The 18,654-nt window shown below is 40.7% G+C and overlaps 1 long non-coding RNA gene across 1 annotated transcript; it reads left to right on the top strand.

Moving 5' to 3' along the window:
* Nucleotides 1–12,896: 12,896 nt before the first annotated feature.
* Nucleotides 12,897–16,604, top strand: LOC144463879 (uncharacterized). The gene is made up of 5 exons (XR_013491874.1): nt 12,897–13,357; nt 14,206–14,268; nt 14,709–14,953; nt 15,366–15,525; nt 16,522–16,604. It is a non-coding gene; the product is annotated as an uncharacterized LOC144463879 (long non-coding RNA).
* Nucleotides 16,605–18,654: the final 2,050 nt, after the last annotated feature.

Below are 18,654 nucleotides of genomic sequence, written 5' to 3' on the forward strand. Positions count from 1 at the left end.
AAATTTACTTACTTACTTACTTACTTACTATACATTCACATATGTATATATGTGTGTGTGTGTGTGTGTTATTAAAGTTATTGGCTGGGAGTTCCTGCAGGCAGAAGCCTTCCCACTTTTCCGTTTAGCTCCTTTGCTGCTCCCAGCAGCAGGATCAGCACCTTGGAGAGTGCAGTGGTGCACAGCCCACAGTCCTGACAGAGGGACCTCCAGCTTTTTGGGTTTCACATAAACACAACTGAAAACACAAAGTGCAGAGAAGTACTGAGTAATCTTGTGTTGTGCACAGTGAAATGGAACCTTTGTTTTCAAGGTTGGGACATTTATCCAAAAGAATGAGTGAAGGAACAAGGTGACCCAGAGGTATCTCAGTTCCTTTTTATATTGTCATTTCCATAAATTCTCAAATAAAATCTGTATTCAAATAATGGCAAATATAGTCTTAAATAAAGTTGTGTTAGAACAAAAAGTAGCTCCAGCACACAACTCCTCCTGAAATCTTAAATTGCTGCTTTTACATTTCTGGTCATGTACGGTCCTCCCTCAGCTTTTTTTTTTTTTTTTTTAATTCTCAGTCTTCTTTTCATTTTTGCTGTCTCATATTCCATCCACGTCCCTCTTTCCTTCTCTTCCACAATCTCTTCACTTCTTTGTTGTTGGCATATGTGCTTGCAGGCTTCCTAAAAAAGAGCCACATGCCACCTTTGTGCCAAATATTGGTATCAATCCAGAAGGTGAGGCATGCATAAGTGCACACACATAGAAATAGAAAGTAACTTCCCCTAAATTCTCGAATTGTTATTTGAACAGGTTTTTATTCCCAGGTTGCCAAATACCAACACTTTGTCACGTTACATGGCATCTCATAGCAGCGTACACATTCTGACGCGGTAAATGTTGTGAAAGAGTTGCAATAGGCTTGCATCACTGGTTCCCAACCTGGGGGGCTTGACCCCTAATAAGGGCAGGGGTTAAAGTTCTCTGGCACAGCGCCGGATTTCCGGTGTGGCGAAGTTTCTGTCCGGCACGGGCAGAAGTGCTCTGCAGTGCGAGTATTTCACTCGCATTTGCCCCTAAAAATATATATATGTCGAACCAGGAAAATGATTGAGCTACTGTTTACCATAATCGGCATCGGATGTGTTTTCATCAATAACCGATCAAATAAATGTATTTTAAAACCCACTCCTCAGGGCGTCGGTGGCTTAGTGGTAGAGCAGGCGCCCCATGTACAAGGCTGTTGCCGCAGCGGCCCGGGTTCGAGTCCAGCCTGTGACCCTTTGCTGCATGTCATCCCCTCTCTCTCTCTTCCCCCTTCACAATTAATTGTCTTATTAAACTCTTAACAGGCTCTGACACAGCCATCTCCCTCCCTGCCTGCAGTCCCCACTGCACTGGGTTTTGTATCAATGTCCCGCCTACAGCCCCCTCTGATTGGTTACACGGCACAAGTGATAGCCAATCAACACTGATGCCTGTGCATGCTTTCACATCATGTCACACTGAGACACAGCACAGACGGAGCAGGAGAGGCTCAGGTAAAGCCAGCAGTAATTTTGAAGGTAAGCTAACAGAAACCAGACAGAAACGAAAGTTGCAATAAAAATCCTCTATGCTGAAGTTTTAAAGTCACCACCACAACATTATATGATCTCTTTCAATGATGACATGCTTGCCCAGAGGCGAAATTTCGGCGTAACTGCCTGTTTAATTCACATCAAGCGTGATATAATTTTGCAAACAGCCTAAATGATTTAGCTTCTAAAAATAAATAGCACCAAGGCAAAAAAAGATGTAGGAGCTATAAGTCAAAAAGTCTGGTAACCACTGAAAGTTTAATCTTTATTTATAAACTCATTATGCTATAAAAGTTTAATCTAAAAAGTAACTACTATAGCTATAATCTTTTTGTTCGTTTTGATAATAAACACGTTCCTTTGCAACACATACATTTCTCTTTCTTCATTTTGTGACCGCAACACCAAGCCCCCCGCTCCGGAAAAGATTTCAGATTTCAGGCACACAAATCTTCCGTGCTCGACATTTCAGGCACAAAATTTTTTCTTGCTTTAACCCCTGTAAGGGTCGCCAAAGCTTCATGGTGGGGTAATGAGGCCCTCTTCATTCTACGAGGTGCAAGAAAACTTTAAAAATGAATACAGTGGGCCTTTATCCCAGGATTTCATTTATTTATGTGAAGAACACTAAATGAAAATGTTACTTTTGAAGTTTAGATTATTATTCAAGATACAAACTTTAAAATACATCTCACAGGATCAAGCACAGTAAAGAACTGAACCCAAGCTATATTCACTGAGCGTTCATTCTTTGCTGAACAACCTTGTCTTGCTTTAGAAAAGTGCACAGTGAAAAAAAAAAACAAAGAGCTAATAGAACAATGACAAAGTGTCATGGTGAAGAAAACACTGAATTTGTCTAAAAAAAAAGCCCATTATGAATGATTTTATTTAAACTTTTTATACAATTCTATGTCTGTATTACAGTATGCATTTTTTTATCATCTCTGATGCAGTATCTACAGGAAATAAAAATTCATTCAAGTCTCGCTATCATTTTTTTTAAATTAACTAATTTATTGTCTTTTTTGTTCATTTTTTGGTTATTTGTACAGTTCATCATTTGTTCTGTACTGTTATTGTTCTGCATTAAATATAATATGAACTTTATATAAAATATGTCACTTAGTCAGGGGTCGTCAGTTAACTCAGTGACAGAAAAGGGGTCCCTTCTCCTGCCCTTTTCCTGCCAGAGGAAAAATATTGGAAACCACTGGTGTATGCAACAAAACTGTTTAAGTTTATAAAAACATTATGTTTTAGATTAAGATAAGTATAAGGTTTAAGATAAGTACTTCTATAAAATACATATTATTATGTTAATACAGTGGTGACCTTTGGTCTCACAACAGTGCACAGCAGTCTTCTGGGTCATAGTCATGTTTTATTTGACCCATCCACCACACCTCCCTCCAACCCTACAGACTTTTTTGTGCTTTATACTACATCATTTGTTCTCAGCATGTAGTATTGCGGTAGATGGGTTTACACTGGAGTTACTTAAAAGCCTGGTGTTTCCATAGACTGTTAAATAAGGGACATGGCTAGTTTTTTGTTTTTTTTCTTGCCAGAAGTGACCATATTTGGGCAAGAAGGTGATGGTATGGAGGAGCAAGGGGTGGATCTAATTGAGAAGCCAAGGACACTATTGGCAGACTGTTACTCAAAGCTGCCTACCTTTAATTATGTATAACTGGAGCCAGCCTTAAGTGGCCGTGCAGTTTTTGGTGCTGTTGTGTTAGCTTCATTTTTCAGCCCCCAGAGGCTGCCACTTGGGTACGTCTCATAAAGACACTAACGCATGCCTTTGTTGTTGATCAGGCACAGAGTGGTGTAATAAAGTGTAGGTATTTGATGACTTGGAAAAGAGAATGGGCTGGCCATGTAGGAAGGAGCTCAGGGTGGACAGATAGGTCAACAAGATTTTCCCTTTCTAACTGGCTTTTTTTTTTTTATACTAATGCAAGACCACAGTTGTTCCCTAACCACTCGTCTACTGTTACCATGGTGATGAAGGTCCCCTTACCTTAATAAGTAGATAATTCACTGAGTGTTTTTGTGCCTAAACCTGACAAAACCTTAACCAGTTCCAGAAGGCACCAGCCCATTCTCATTCAGAACTCGTCAAATACCTCCACTTTATTAGTCATCTGGGAATTGGACGCCAACGCACAAAGGCACCCTTCACAGCAGTATAATGCGCACCAGGTGGCAGCAGTTGTTGAAACAGCGGCCATCAAACGAAGTTGTCAAATATTGGTGCTATGTCAGTGGACGTCCACATAAGAATCCGATGCACCAAAGCACCTTACAAGGCAGTTTGAACCACAAAGGCCTGCTTTGTTATGCTGCTGGTAATAACGTAATATAAGGGCGGGTGGAAGGGGAGGTGGATGGGACCAACAAACCCTGGACTTTCACCTGGGAGCCTGCTGTTCATTTCCAAACCATGATGTTTCTTTTTACACCTAACCACATGCCTCCATTGCACCAGGAAATAAATGTAAATGTTTTACCAACACTGTAAGGTTTTTTGAAAAGACTGTATTCATCTGACGAGCAGAAACTGTACACTTCTGTAAAAACAGAAGGGTAATTTGAAAAGACCCAGGAGAAAACCTTGTGCGTCATATGTAGACATGAAAGCCCGCAGACAAAGTGGTAATGTATGACAAGTTGGGATGAGAATGTGTTGAAGGCCCAGACAAATGATGGGGCAGAATACACTTGTGTTCTAAAGTGCATTGACAAACAATGCTTCTTTCTGTCTTCTTTTATCTTCAAATGCATATGCAATAAGGAGAGAGGTACACTAGCAAAAACTCCTGCAAATGATTCAAATTCTCAGCCTGGTGTGTATAAATCTGAATGCATCACGTACATATGCACCTGGAATCTCCATACCTCACCTCTAATAACTGTCCATGCACTCACAGTTGTTGTTTTTTTTAAATCTCTGTCCGAAAAAATGTGCTGCTATCTAACCAGATCAGGTCGGGTGCATCCATATGTCCCTTTTACTCTGCATCCAGAGGAGCATTAAACAACATGACAACGTGCTTGGAGCTTTCTCTGTCGGGTCACCCTCCCTCCTCTACCTCTGATCATCAGCGGACATGATCGGCCATGTCCAGGCCTGTGTGCCACCACTGACCCTGCCAGCATCGTGTCCAGCCTCTGCGGGGCCTGGCAGATGCAGGCGTGGGCCGGCTGGCGTGGCACATATGCTGCATGTCTCTGAGGCCATATGGACATCAACATCCACAGCATGCACTCCCCCCCCCTTCTTGCTCCATCACTTCACCCCCACCACCTGCTTTCCCTTCTTCCCTCAGTCCTTTCCTCCTTCTTTGATCCCCATCACTCCTTCCTGCATCACATTTCCTCTCTTTCTTCCCGTTTCCTCTTTTCCACCTCACATCTCAGAATCCTTTCTTAACATGTCAGACATCTCCACTCGTGTCTCCTGCTGTACAGAACACACACAGAAAATACAAACAGACAGGAGGGAGAGAGATGTGAAAAGGAGAGATAAAAGCATTGCCTTTTATTTGACTCTGTGGGAGTCGCTGCTTGTTGTGTGTGTGTTCTCCTTTGAGCTGTGGGAGAAAAGAGAGAATGAGCCCACCAGGACATAAAGGCTCCAAAACGCTCCTCACAATAGCAGTTTGGATGCAGGAGAATGAGGCACGATTCACCAAAACAGAAGCAGCAAAAAAACACAATCCTCCTGGAATAAATGGAGAGAAAAGAGAAGCAGCGTTTGTACTTTGAATTTAAAAATAGCCTTTCCCAGCCTGGAAAGAGTGAAATTCCAAAAGCTTTTGAAAACAGGGTAAAAAAATAAATTGGTTTGATAAACATCAGTTTTGAACAAGACCTGTCTCATTTTTTAAATTATGCAGTGTTAGAGCTAAAATGTGATCACTTACTCAGTGTCACATGTGCAGTAGGATGGAGTATATAACCTGTCTTGCCTGGACTTACATCCATTCTATGTCCAACACACATGGTCAATATGCTGTGGCTTGATATGGCTTTAAAAACACTAAATGTGTATGAAAAATGTCAATATAAGGAACACAAGAGAGGATTCACCATGTTTACACTATGGATCTGACAACTATTGAAAGTTCTGTAGCAGACATCATTTGTACTAGTTTAGTCACTGTGTCTTATTATAGGGCTTCAGTTTAGCCCATTCTCAATCCAAAGTCAGCAGATACCACAACGTGGTCATAGATTTCTACATCAACATCCTTTTGTGGCCATATGATATGCTGTTGGATGGCACTGGATCAAAACAACAACATAATTTAAGGACCTAGATGGTCCCTATAGAGCAGGCAGAAGGGGAGGTGGATGGGTCCATCAACACTTGACTTTCACCCAGAAGGCCGCTGTTCACTTCCTGTATGAGTGTTGAGCCAATCAATTATGTTTTTTTTTTCTTAATCTAACCACATGCTTTCGTTGCACAGTGAAATAGACATAAATACAAGGTGTTTATCTGGCATTGTAACTTTATTTTGAAAAAGACTGTATGCATCTGATGAGCAGAAACTGTACATTTCCTGAATTTCAAGGAGGCTGCGTCATCAAATCCCGCTTTGGGGCTTTTCCAGTGTCAAGGAACCTTTAAACTCTTCCAAGGACAGAGTCCTTACTTCAGAGAATTTTCAAGGATGCATGTGTGTATCCTTAGCGGGTATAAAATACCCACAATTCTTTTTTTGAAGGCAGGTCTCCTTAATGAAAGCTGCCCTAGTGGAGCTCAGTGGGATTTCGATAAATATGTCATTTATTTGGATAGATATCTCCAGGAGTTTCTACCATACAAGCATGAAAATAATATTGACAGAAACTGTAAGTGCTATATGGTAGGTAACTGGACTTGCTTGCATTTCTTGAAGATGTTTCGCACAGGATACCTTGCACATAATATGTAAATGTAAAAGCCCACTGAGGAAATGGTAATATGTGACGACTTGGGATGAGAATGTGTTGTTCAGTTATGTTTTGAATTGTGTCTCTCCTTTTTTTTCTTCTGACTGTGATTGGAAACTTTAGACAATTATGTATCAATTACTACAAGGTTCATACAGACATTACAAAATGAAATTCAGGTATTTCAAGTACTTTTTTCTATTCTTAAAGCCATTTTCTTTATTTAAAATTAAACAAATAACATAAAACCAAGCTGTTCACATAAATCCATGTTCTCGAAATGAGCAGAACCCGAGTGATTATGATAGAGCACACCACATACTGTGTTTTCATGTACAGTACCAGTCAAAAGTTTAGACATACCTTCCCATTCACTTAAACAAGAGTGAGCAACCAAACTTTTGATTGGTACTGCCAAAAGATAGAAAAACTGATAACTGGTTGCTCTGTGTTGTAGAGTGTAGATCAAAAAATGTATCAGGTACTCTTGGAAAAGAAGGAGGGAACTCCAAAATACTGCAAGCAGGAAAAGAATCCAGGCACTCCAAACAAAAATGAAAATGAGCAAGGAAAGATTAGATTAAAAAGCCTTTAATATAATGGCCAACTCATTAAAAGCCAACATGTTTCGACCACTGTTGGTCTTCATCAGGGCTGGAGAAAACAGCTTGGTATTGACTGGTACTGTTTATAAAGAGCTCACACAATGTTCAGTCATCAAAACTGGTGTAAAGTCATGGAAATCCATTTCTCAAAATGTGTATGAAACCTGGAGAAGAATTACTCAGTATTGCTGGCCCATAGACAGCCACCCACTCTGAGTACAGAGGTCTAATTGAATCCCTCTCTGACAACAGGTTCAAATTATAAATTGAAATACTTTCTTTCCAATTTCAGCAGAGAGCAGTAAATGACTTGGAGGGAAGAGTGATATTAGCTCATGTTGATTGATGGTCGGAGTTGTACAAGTTACCTGCTCTCACCTCACACTATTAAGCCTCACTTCAGCAGCTCAGCTCATTTACATTACACGTGCTGTGATCTAATGTTGGATTTTTTTTTTCATCTGTCCAAACAGTCACTCTTTATGAGTTAATAAAAGTGGGCTTCCTGACGACACTGCAGTCCACAGCTCTCCATACTGGCTGTCGTAGAAATGACATCAGTGTCAGAATAAGCTCCTCATCAGCACTATCTGATCGTCTTTTAAATGGACTGATTCGGAATCATAATGTCCTGCACTGGGTGAATGTAATGGTGGACATCAGTCTTCACTCTTTCCGTCTTTTTTCTCTCCCTTTTCCCTTTTACAATCTCTGTACTGCTGTGCTGCTGGCCTCCTAAAAAAAGAGTGCCTCACAGGTTTTCCGGATCCCAGCGATGGCCTTTTATCACTGTGGGGGACATGGGGTTTGGATATACCTGTGTTTGCTGGAGAGTCCTCCCGAGTAATTTGAAATGACTTTTACCACCTTCATAGTAAGAGTGTCAGAACTGACACTCTCCAGCTAAGATACCAGGTTTCTCCCAGCTCTGAGAATCAGAGGTGCTTTATAGATGACCAAATTAACAGCAGGATGGAGGACGCTTGAGTGACCTCTGGGTCAGCTTTAGCTGGATACACAGGACAAACATCAGTAAGAGTACATATTCCAAATGAACACAAATAGAACACAAGAATACTTCACAATACAATGGTACCAAGACTGGAGTTTCTTTTGGGAGACTAATACATTATGTCACACAGGATGTAGAAAATAATGGACAAAGCCACCATGACACCTACTGGTTTGTGGACTCCCATTTTGAAGCCTTGAGTTCAGCATTTTGACCGTTGCCATCTTGGTTTTTTGGAGCCAGTAGTGACCATATTTGGACAAGAGAGTGGAGCAAACCCTGATGCTAGCTGTTAGCTTAGTCCCGAGCAACGCCTTCCAGCGCCTCCTTGGGTATCCTGAGGTGTTCCCAGGCCAGACAAATGACAAATGTAATCCCCCCAGCATGTTCTGGATCTGTCCTGGGGCCTCCTACATGTTGGATGTGCCCAAAACAGCACCTGATCAGATGCCCGAACCACATCAACTGAACCCTTTTGACGCAAAGGAGCAGCAGCTCTACTCCGAGCTCCCTCCGGATGTCCGAGCTCCTTACCCTATCTCTAAGGCTTAGCCCAGCCACCCTTCGGAGGAAACTAAGGCTGCTTGAATCCGCAGCCTCATTCTTTTAGTCATTACCCAGAGCTCATGACCATAGGCCCCCACAATCTCTGGCAGTACTGTTTTGTTCCGTCCGTATCCATTCGCTTTTAGAAAACGCACAGAAGACAGAAGGCTCCATCCATGTCCATATATGTATCTAACGAGCATAAACAAGCCTTTAGAGAGACTTCCAGTACAAAGACTTTTTAATGTGACCACATTGTTACAATTGACTTTCATCAACTCAAACTGAAAACCTGACAGCTACTGCTACGCTTTTACTCCATTAATCTGGGGTTACACCATGGTTATGTTGCCTAACCAACATTGTGGCTGTAGAAGTGGCTTTCCAATGGAGGGCACCCACCTGACACTCAAAGTGGCCATGCCCTGAAATATGTGTAACTCTAAGCCTTTCAAACTTTTAAACATGTAAGTTATACATATATATATAAGTTTTATAAGTTATATAAAAAGTGGCGAAACACAAGCTTATGAGACCCCACTCGTGAATTTTGAAGCTTAGAAAATGTTTAAGTATCATAAACGTGTTTGCCACAGAGCTTATTTTCTGCAATGATCCAAAGTGCAATAGAAAACTACCACAGAAACAGAAAAACGTCAACCCTCTTTACCAACCAACACACACAGACACACACACGCGCGCGCACAAACACTAACACACTCTTTCCCTCTTCTTTCACACTCTGGTGATAATAACATGGTTTGCCAGACCTACTGAATATTACATATTGATAGCCAAGTTGTTAGAAATCTGATGTAGCCAAGTGAAGAAGGTCCCGAGTTAGGCCTCTTAATTAACATTGCGCTTTTATGGTGTTTTGTGTTCTTAATATATGATTGGTTGAAATCACAATTAATTGACCATAGTGATGTTAAACAGTGTGACTTTGTATGCATAAATATCAATTCTCTATAGTCATAAGACAGGAACCATGACCCTGGTAAAAGTTTCAAAAACAAAGGAATTGAACATTCATTACATTTTCAGGAAGCGTCTTCTCGACGCCCAAAACTCCGCCTGTGGTGACCAATTGACAAAAAGAGTCTGACTGACTTCTATCCCCAAAACCTGTCACCTTAAAATAAAGCCAAAAAGGTTAGGTTTAATCTTTCACAATTATAAGCTTCTTATGTAAAATTCTAATCTGAAAAGTGGCTAAAGCTGTTAGATGAATTTAGTGGGGAATGGAGCAGAAATATGAAGTAGCATAAAATAGATATACTCAAAAACATAAGTGCCTCAAAATGTTACTAATGTTTACGGTAAATGCCCATAGTTACTATCCACCATGCTATGAATTATTACACCTTCATGGGCCAAATTGTTATTCTTACAATGTACAAGCTGATTTTTTGCTACAAAGAAAACGGTAATATAACAACAAAGAGCTGGAATTTAAGGAATGTTCAAACTGATTTAAAGCTACATTAAGTGCATTTCTTTTTTAAACATCTCTGCATGAACTGGGAACATCAAATGAGCTTTTTAGGCTTTGTAATTTTGTTGTATCACAAATAGTACTGGTTTGTGACATAAATCTATGAGAGATGTGTATACTGCAATGCATCTACCAGAATATATTAAGGGATAATTTAGCCACATTTTGCATTGATATTCAGTGTTGATGGTTTTTCTGGGTTTTTCACCATTAGCTCTGTCAGCACGGTTGCCGTTGTTAGTGTTGCTGGCACTGTTAGCACCATTAGCTGTTAGCTGCTGGCTCAGTCCCCTCCACGTGGAGAGCTGCATGCAGACAATCCAGCCTCTGACTCTGAATCATAGATATGCCCTCAGTGTGTCATATACAGCAGTCCTTTAAGCTTGTTGACTCTGATTCAAAGGAGCTATATGTAAGAAAGCAAATAGTCGTAAAATCCTCCTAATATGTTCCAGAGACTAAGGAATAATGTTCATATAATATACTGATCTCACCGACAACAATAGTACAGCCAGAATATTCGCATTTAAAAAACATTTTTACAGTCCGCAAATCATGTTTATGTTTTGAATTTGTGTTTTGGCCACATTTGGCCACCCACCGCCGTCTACCAGTCACACAGTCAGTAGAGTCTCAGCATCAGTTACAGTTACGACTGAGCTACCCCTGCTGAAAAAACCAGCTTAGACCAGCTTAGGGTGGTTGATGGTTTTAGATGGTTTTAGCTGGTTTAACAGGCTGGTTGATGGTTTTAGATGGTCTTAGCTGGTGGGTTTAGATGGTTTTAGCTGGTAAAACTGGCTGGTTGATGGTTTTAGATGGTCTTAGTGGGTTTAGCTGGTTGATGGTTTTAGATGGTCTTAGCTGGTTGAACAGGTTGGATGATAGTTTCAGATGGTCTTAGCTGGTAGAATAGGGTGGTTGATGGTTTTAGCTGGTTGATGGTTTTAGCTGGTCTTAGTTGGTTCAATAGGCTGGTTGATGGTTTTAGCTGGTCTTAGCTGGTTCAATAGGCTGGTTGATGGTTTTAGCTGGTTGATGGTCTAAGCTGGTTGAATAGGGTGGTTGATGGTTTTAGATGGTCTTAGCTGGTTGATGGTCTAGAAGCTGGTTGAATAGGGTGGTTGATGGTTTTAGATGGTGTTAACTGGTTGATGGTCTGAGCTGGTTGAAAAGGCTGGTTAATGGTTTAAGATGGTATAAAATGGTTGATGGAATAAGATGGTTGAACAGGCTGGCAAAGCTGGACCAGACTCGTCAACCAGCCATGTTACGCTAAGAAGGTAGGGTGCTGCTGTAAATTCATCTAAATCCTAAAAGACACTATCTACCACCCACCTGATGAATCTCACATGAATTAGGGCTGGTGGTAGTGCCTCACGACCGAAGAGTCCTGAACATCTTTTCCCCCAGGCTCAACCAGCAAAAGCAACCTCCCCTGAGCTTGCCAACAATCCCCCCTAGCTAACACTATTTCCAATAGCAATGCCTGAATACTGTAAATGTTCCTTTATTACATGTGCCACAGTCTTTCCAATTGGATTGAGTAAGTAGCTTAAGTGTTACTGCACCGACCAGACTGCTGCGATTGTCAAATGAAAACAATAGTTTGGTAGATTATCATATTGTCAACTACCAGATTGTCAATATTTGTATTTATAGTTGACCGCACATTGTAGGGACAATCTGTAATGTGACAATAAATCGATTCCATGTTCCAACACTAGAAGCAGTACTCCTGAGCTGATCCCCGCCCATTAGTGTATTTTTTCTGTGGCCAAAGTGTTAAAATATGGCAGCTGGAGCTGTGTTGCATCTACCTAGAGGTCAACTAAAATCACCTGGGAGGATGGGCTTGAGTGTGACTGGCAGACACTCCAATGCCTTCAAAGGAAAAGTCAAATTACAACTGGACACAGCAAAAATTGCAGACATTCTTGGTGAGCACCAACTTGGAGGAAATAACTTGATACATTAACCCAAAAGTCTTTGTGTTCATATATAATTCAAAAAACTTCAACCAAAAAACTTCAAAATAAAGGATGCACACCATTGTGCCATGCGCAAGCCATATCCGAAAGCTTAGGCCGATCTGACAAACAGTCAGAGAGATGCGAGCCACAGACAGACACACAGGCGCTTCTTGCTTTATAGATAGATAACCAAAACAATTTAAGCCTATAGGCCTTTTGCGCAACAGCCATTCTGACAGCAGATACTTTCACATGTGAGCCAGACTGACATATGTGTAAATTTGGAAATACAGGCCGGGCATTTTATTTATTTATTTTATTTTATTTTTTATTTTATTTATTTATTTATTTTCTATTTAACACAATAATAACACTAAAAGAGCCAGGAGAAAACCAACATTTGGGGAAATTAGCTTGTCTAATAACTTTTGCAGAGTAAGCTACACTGACATAGTACCATCAGTGCATTTTGGCACTTTTAAGGAAGAAAGCAAGTCAACTAGCTGGTTCAATGTTAAATGAGCTAGCTAGCGAATTTAAAGGTTTTGAACAAGCTAATTTCCCAAAATGTTGGTATTTGCCTTTAAGGATCAAAATGACAACAGTAGCAGTGATGCATCCTTAATTATCACTGTTTCCAGATCAACATTCCCAGATAGCAAAAGATGTTAAATCAACATTGAGTCATGGTCAAAAAGGTTGATTTTTAGTTAAGGTTTAAAAATCAATGGTTGATCAACCTTCTAAAATTTTTATGTTGAAAATATATCATTGAATCCACATTGTATGATGGTTGAGATTGTAGATTGAAATGCCAACACTGAATCAATATTGTTTTACTAATGCTGTTTCAATCATAGACTGAACTAGGTGAGACCATATAATGAGAGGGTGGGGGGGTCTCATACATTTTAATTTAAGCACCTTTTGCTGTGGACGTACCTTTTTACTATGTTAAAGTCTTCTGAAGGTTTGTGTGTAATTTATAATGACAAAGACATCTAAAAGGTGCTTTTGAACAGTGACAGCAAGGAGTGGAACAGCCCAACACTCCAAACTTTAAACCTAGTGAAATGGTACATCCCAGGTAACGTTAAACAGCCGCCAAGAAGGAGCTGGGTTTGCCGTTCCGTTTGCCAAGAAGAAGAAGCAGCCATTTTCCTCCTCCTCCCCTTTGCCCATGCTCGGCTACTGCTCAAGTAAGTTGGGAATATTACTGATTTTATTGATTCTACGAATGATAACTGCCGCTTTTGTGCTTAACGGAGTTTATTAAATTTTTTAACGTTTTGTTTTAACGTTACCTGGCACATTTCGAGCATACAGCATCAGTTTAGCCACATCAGTTTTAGCTAACAGTGCATTTTGGCTAACGATAACTTCCCAGATAGCACACATACATCTGGCCGATGTCGGCCTGAGGACGACACATCGGCCCTGAATTTATAACGTCTGACAAGCGTCGGCCGCATGGGCGGATATCTTTAAATTTAATACTCTTTTGTCCCAGCTCATCAAACGTCTCTATTACGTTGGCTTTGGGTCGGCCCAGTGCCGTAGAATGTCTGCCCACATATGGAAGTCGCCGCAGAGGCGGGATTTCACCTCCGCGATGTTTGTTCGGAACTGAGCTCACACACAGCATCTCATCGCAGTTGGTTTCAGGTAAGCTAACTGGAATAAACTGGCAGAAAATAGCTTTGTTGTTTCTTCTGTGACCGTTAAAAGAGGTTCCTGGTGAGTGGCGAGGCACGACTGGGTGTATATAGCTTAGCACATGTCCCCACCAACTAACGTTATCTTTCGTTAGCTGTTAGCTAGTTTAGCGGTTTAGCTCATGTTATGCTAACAGGCTACAACTGTGGTGTTTTCATTTTATTTTCCCTAGTTGACGTTATCTGCTCATCTGGTTATCGTGAGCACTCGTTTTGGGTTAAAGTGGAAGTGCCCGGAGCTGCCACCCGTGGTCCTGCGGCCCCCCAGCCTGACCTCCGGGGCCCTGGACGTGTGCTCAAGTGTCTGGGAGAGGAGCGGAGAGGAGCAACAGATATAGCAGGATCCAGTTCGAGGCAATACACCCCCCACAGTCGCCCTCAACATCCACAAAATGGTATGTGATAGCACTCCTCACTAATAACCACAATTTATTAATTTAGAGCATGTAAAATAAAATTATTTGAACAAATTAGATTAGTCTTGTTTTTGTGTATCTGTTGGAACCTTTGTTTTTCCTACCTCCAGACATCTTAAGAGGGAACTAAAATATGTATAGAAATGTTTTTTGTGATCAAAACTAAAGTGGACTGAGGTGGGGATTATATGTGGGCGGCCATGGCAGACTTGAAGTTAAATAATGCCTTTCAATGTGTGCAGTGATTAAGGTGCGTGGATGCTTGTTTTATACTATGTGTTAAGCACACAGATGCAAGGTCAAAGTCAGTACACCAGGCAGCTTTTGAAAGGCAAGTCTATTTCAAATTGTGCAAGTTTTACTTTCTCTCTTACTAACAATTTTCTTTTTTTTTTCTTTTCTTTTCTTTTTTTTTAAAGACCTTTCCATCGAGAAGATGACCACAATGCTCGCTGAAGTAGTAGTGGTAGTAAAGGAAATGTCAAGAGATGTGCAGTTCATCAAAAGTGAACTGGCAGATGCCAGATTTACTCCAGGTGGTCACAGGGGACCAGCGCCAGGCACAACCCTTGAGATGACTCCCAGTGACCTGCCGATCATGAATGAAGACAACTTCAATGAGGCAGAATCATCACTGAAGAATGAATCAGTTTGTCAAAGCATGGTAATTTATTTGACAAACTGAACTGCAATATACTTAACACCTTACAATCTACTGCCTGTACAGTATCATAGAAAAAAAAACATAAACATAGGAAACAACTTCATATATCACAGCCCAGTATGAGCTAAGGGTGGGACTCTCTGGGTACCTCACGATTCAATTCCTTCCTTACCTGCCTAGGGACTATGGGTGGAAATTAGCAAAGCTGCTATAACCTGGCATCTTTTCTTGTTCCTACAAGATTAATGTTTATTTGTGCATTGTCCCTGTTTTAAATAAATACATTTCTATTCTATTCTATTCTGATTGAGAGGGCCACAATTCGATGATAAAATGATTCTTGATGCAAAAATAAAAGGATTCCTGTGTGGGCAGCATCATGATGACAACCACTTCTCTCTCTCATCTCTAGATTGCTCGCTTGGCTTTGGTTGGGGGCACCTCATCAGACTCTATGATCAGACGGATGCTGTCACCTGCCTTGACCAACTCCCTGGCCTGTCATTTCAACTGGGCTGGCAAAGGAAACAAGCAGCCATTCAGTCGAACAGTGATGCAAGGCTGCATGTTTGGTATGTTTGCTCACCTGAAAATGGTTTACTGGCAGGAGGTCCGCGGGGTCTTGCAAAGTATTAAAAGTTGATAAATCAATTTTGGGGAAATTAAGACCCTTAAAGTATTAAAAAGTCTTATCACGACTTAAAGAGGTCTTAAATTTTGAAGGTATTTTTCTGAATTAGCTGTCTAAAGAGTTTGAGTCCTCAAAAACATTGTGAAAGTGCGTGAATTTATTTGTTTTATTAAAAAACAACTATTATGTGTGCCAGAGCGCACTCGGGCAAAAATTCAGAGGCACAAACGACTTTTCAAAAGACCAGAGAGCACACAAAGTACACTCTGGCGCTCTCAGGGCATATCACAAATAAAAAAAAAAAAGTAAAATAAACTTTGCCTTTGATTTATTCTCCCAGCCTATTTGAATTCTGTTGTATAATAGTGGTTTATAGTCTTTATCACAAACTAAAACTGTTAACTTAACGGTGTCACTGATGTAAACGGTTACAGCTCAAAGTGGCGGTGAGGTATTGAAATTAACGTCAAGATTCCTGTGTATTCCCTGACTGGGTTAAGTTTAGGGAGGTGGTGTTTGTAGTTAATGACTATTCGCGGATTTATGGATTTGTACAGCAGAGTGGCATATTTTCAAGTAAGAGGAAATTATAATATTAGACAAATACAAAGAAACACAAAATCCAACCTAAAGACACTACATTAATTATTACAGCTGCCAAAAATCTCAGACACTAAATCTGTCAATCATTTATTTTAATTTTATTTTTTATTAATTTATTTGACAGGGACAGTGCATGTTAATAAACAAAACTGTAAACATGCCAGAATTAGCCAAAAGGCTAGTTTTCGTCTATAGTACCTGGCCACATGTAAAGTTGGCATCCTAAAAATGAAAATAAAAGCACAATTTATCACAATCATGTTCAGTAAATATGTTTGTTCAGCACACTGATATAAATGTATTCATTTATTTATTTATATCTCATCTCTTTCAGCTGCTGCTCGACAGTTTGACCGCAAACTATCCTATCTAGACTTGAGCAATACCGTTAAAAAGTGGCTGCGTTGTGCTCCAGAGCAGGAGGGAGGCATCACAAGGACACAAAGAGAAAAATAGGGTAACCCCCCCCCCCCCCCCCCCCCATGTTCGCCCCAATGTTATTTTGTTTGTGAAACCTTTTCGTGATTTGGGGATGACAGACCTGGTAGTTTAAAGCTATAACAGACCTGGTACTGTAGTTTAAAGTTGTCATTTTGTGAAATGTTTACGTAAAGTTTGTGGAGATGACAGACCTGGTAGTTTAAAGCTATGACAGACCTGGTACTGTAGTTTAAAATTGTCATTTTGTGAAATATTTACGTAATGTTTGTGGAGATGAAAGATCTGGTAGTTTAAAGCTAATGGACCTGGTACTTTAAAGCTGTCATTTTGTGAAATGTTTACTAACTTTTGCTGTCTGTGTGAAATGTTGACAGAATGTTTGTGGGGATGACAGATCTGGTAGTTTAACATGCTGACAAAGATACCGGTAACTTCAAGCTTTTGTGAAATGTAAGAACTGACACTCTCCAGCTAAGATACCAGGTTTCTCCCAGCTCTGAGAATCAGAGGTGCTTTATAGATGACCAAATTAACAGCAGGATGGAGGACGCTTGAGTGACCTCTGGGTCAGCTTTAGCTGGATACACAGGACAAACATCAGTAAGAGTACATATTCCAAATGAACACAAATAGAACACAAGAATACTTCACAATACAATGGTACCAAGACTGGAGTTTCTTTTGGGAGACTAATACATTATGTCACACAGGATGTAGAAAATAATGGACAAAGCCACCATGACACCTACTGGTTTGTGGACTCCCATTTTGAAGCCTTGAGTTCAGCATTTTGACCGTTGCCATCTTGGTTTTTTGGAGCCAGTAGTGACCATATTTGGACAAGAGAGTGGAGCAAACCCTGATGCTAGCTGTTAGCTTAGTCCCGAGCAACGCCTTCCAGCGCCTCCTTGGGTATCCTGAGGTGTTCCCAGGCCAGACAAATGACAAATGTAATCCCCCCAGCATGTTCTGGATCTGTCCTGGGGCCTCCTACATGTTGGATGTGCCCAAAACAGCACCTGATCAGATGCCCGAACCACATCAACTGAACCCTTTTGACGCAAAGGAGCAGCAGCTCTACTCCGAGCTCCCTCCGGATGTCCGAGCTCCTTACCCTATCTCTAAGGCTTAGCCCAGCCACCCTTCGGAGGAAACTAAGGCTGCTTGAATCCGCAGCCTCATTCTTTTAGTCATTACCCAGAGCTCATGACCATAGGCCCCCACAATCTCTGGCAGTACTGTTTTGTTCCGTCCGTATCCATTCGCTTTTAGAAAACGCACAGAAGACAGAAGGCTCCATCCATGTCCATATATGTATCTAACGAGCATAAACAAGCCTTTAGAGAGACTTCCAGTACAAAGACTTTTTAATGTGACCACATTGTTACAATTGACTTTCATCAACTCAAACTTAAAACCTGACAGCTACTGCTACGCTTTTACTCCATTAATCTGGGGTTACACCATGGTTATGTTGCCTAACCAACATTGTGGCTGTAGAAGTGGCTTTCCAATGGAGGGCACCCACCTGACACTCAAAGTGGCCATGCCCTGAAATATGTGTAACTCTAAGCCTTTCAAACTTTTAAACATGTAAGTTATACATATATATATAAGTTTTATAAGTTATATAAAAAGTGGCGAAACACAAGCTTATGAGACCCCACTCGTGAATTTTGAAGCTTAGAAAATGTTTAAGTATCATAAACGTGTTTGCCACAGAGCTTATTTTCTGCAATGATCCAAAGTGCAATAGAAAACTACCACAGAAACAGAAAAACGTCAACCCTCTTTACCAACCAACACACACAGACACACACACGCGCGCGCACAAACACTAACACACTCTTTCCCTCTTCTTTCACACTCTGGTGATAATAACATGGTTTGCCAGACCTACTGAATATTACATATTGATAGCCAAGTTGTTAGAAATCTGATGTAGCCAAGTGAAGAAGGTCCCGAGTTAGGCCTCTTAATTAACATTGCGCTTTTATGGTGTTTTGTGTTCTTAATATATGATTGG

The sequence above is a fragment of the Epinephelus lanceolatus genome, chromosome 7, assembly GCF_041903045.1.
Source record: "Epinephelus lanceolatus isolate andai-2023 chromosome 7, ASM4190304v1, whole genome shotgun sequence".
Taxonomy (NCBI): Eukaryota; Metazoa; Chordata; class Actinopteri; order Perciformes; family Serranidae; genus Epinephelus; species Epinephelus lanceolatus.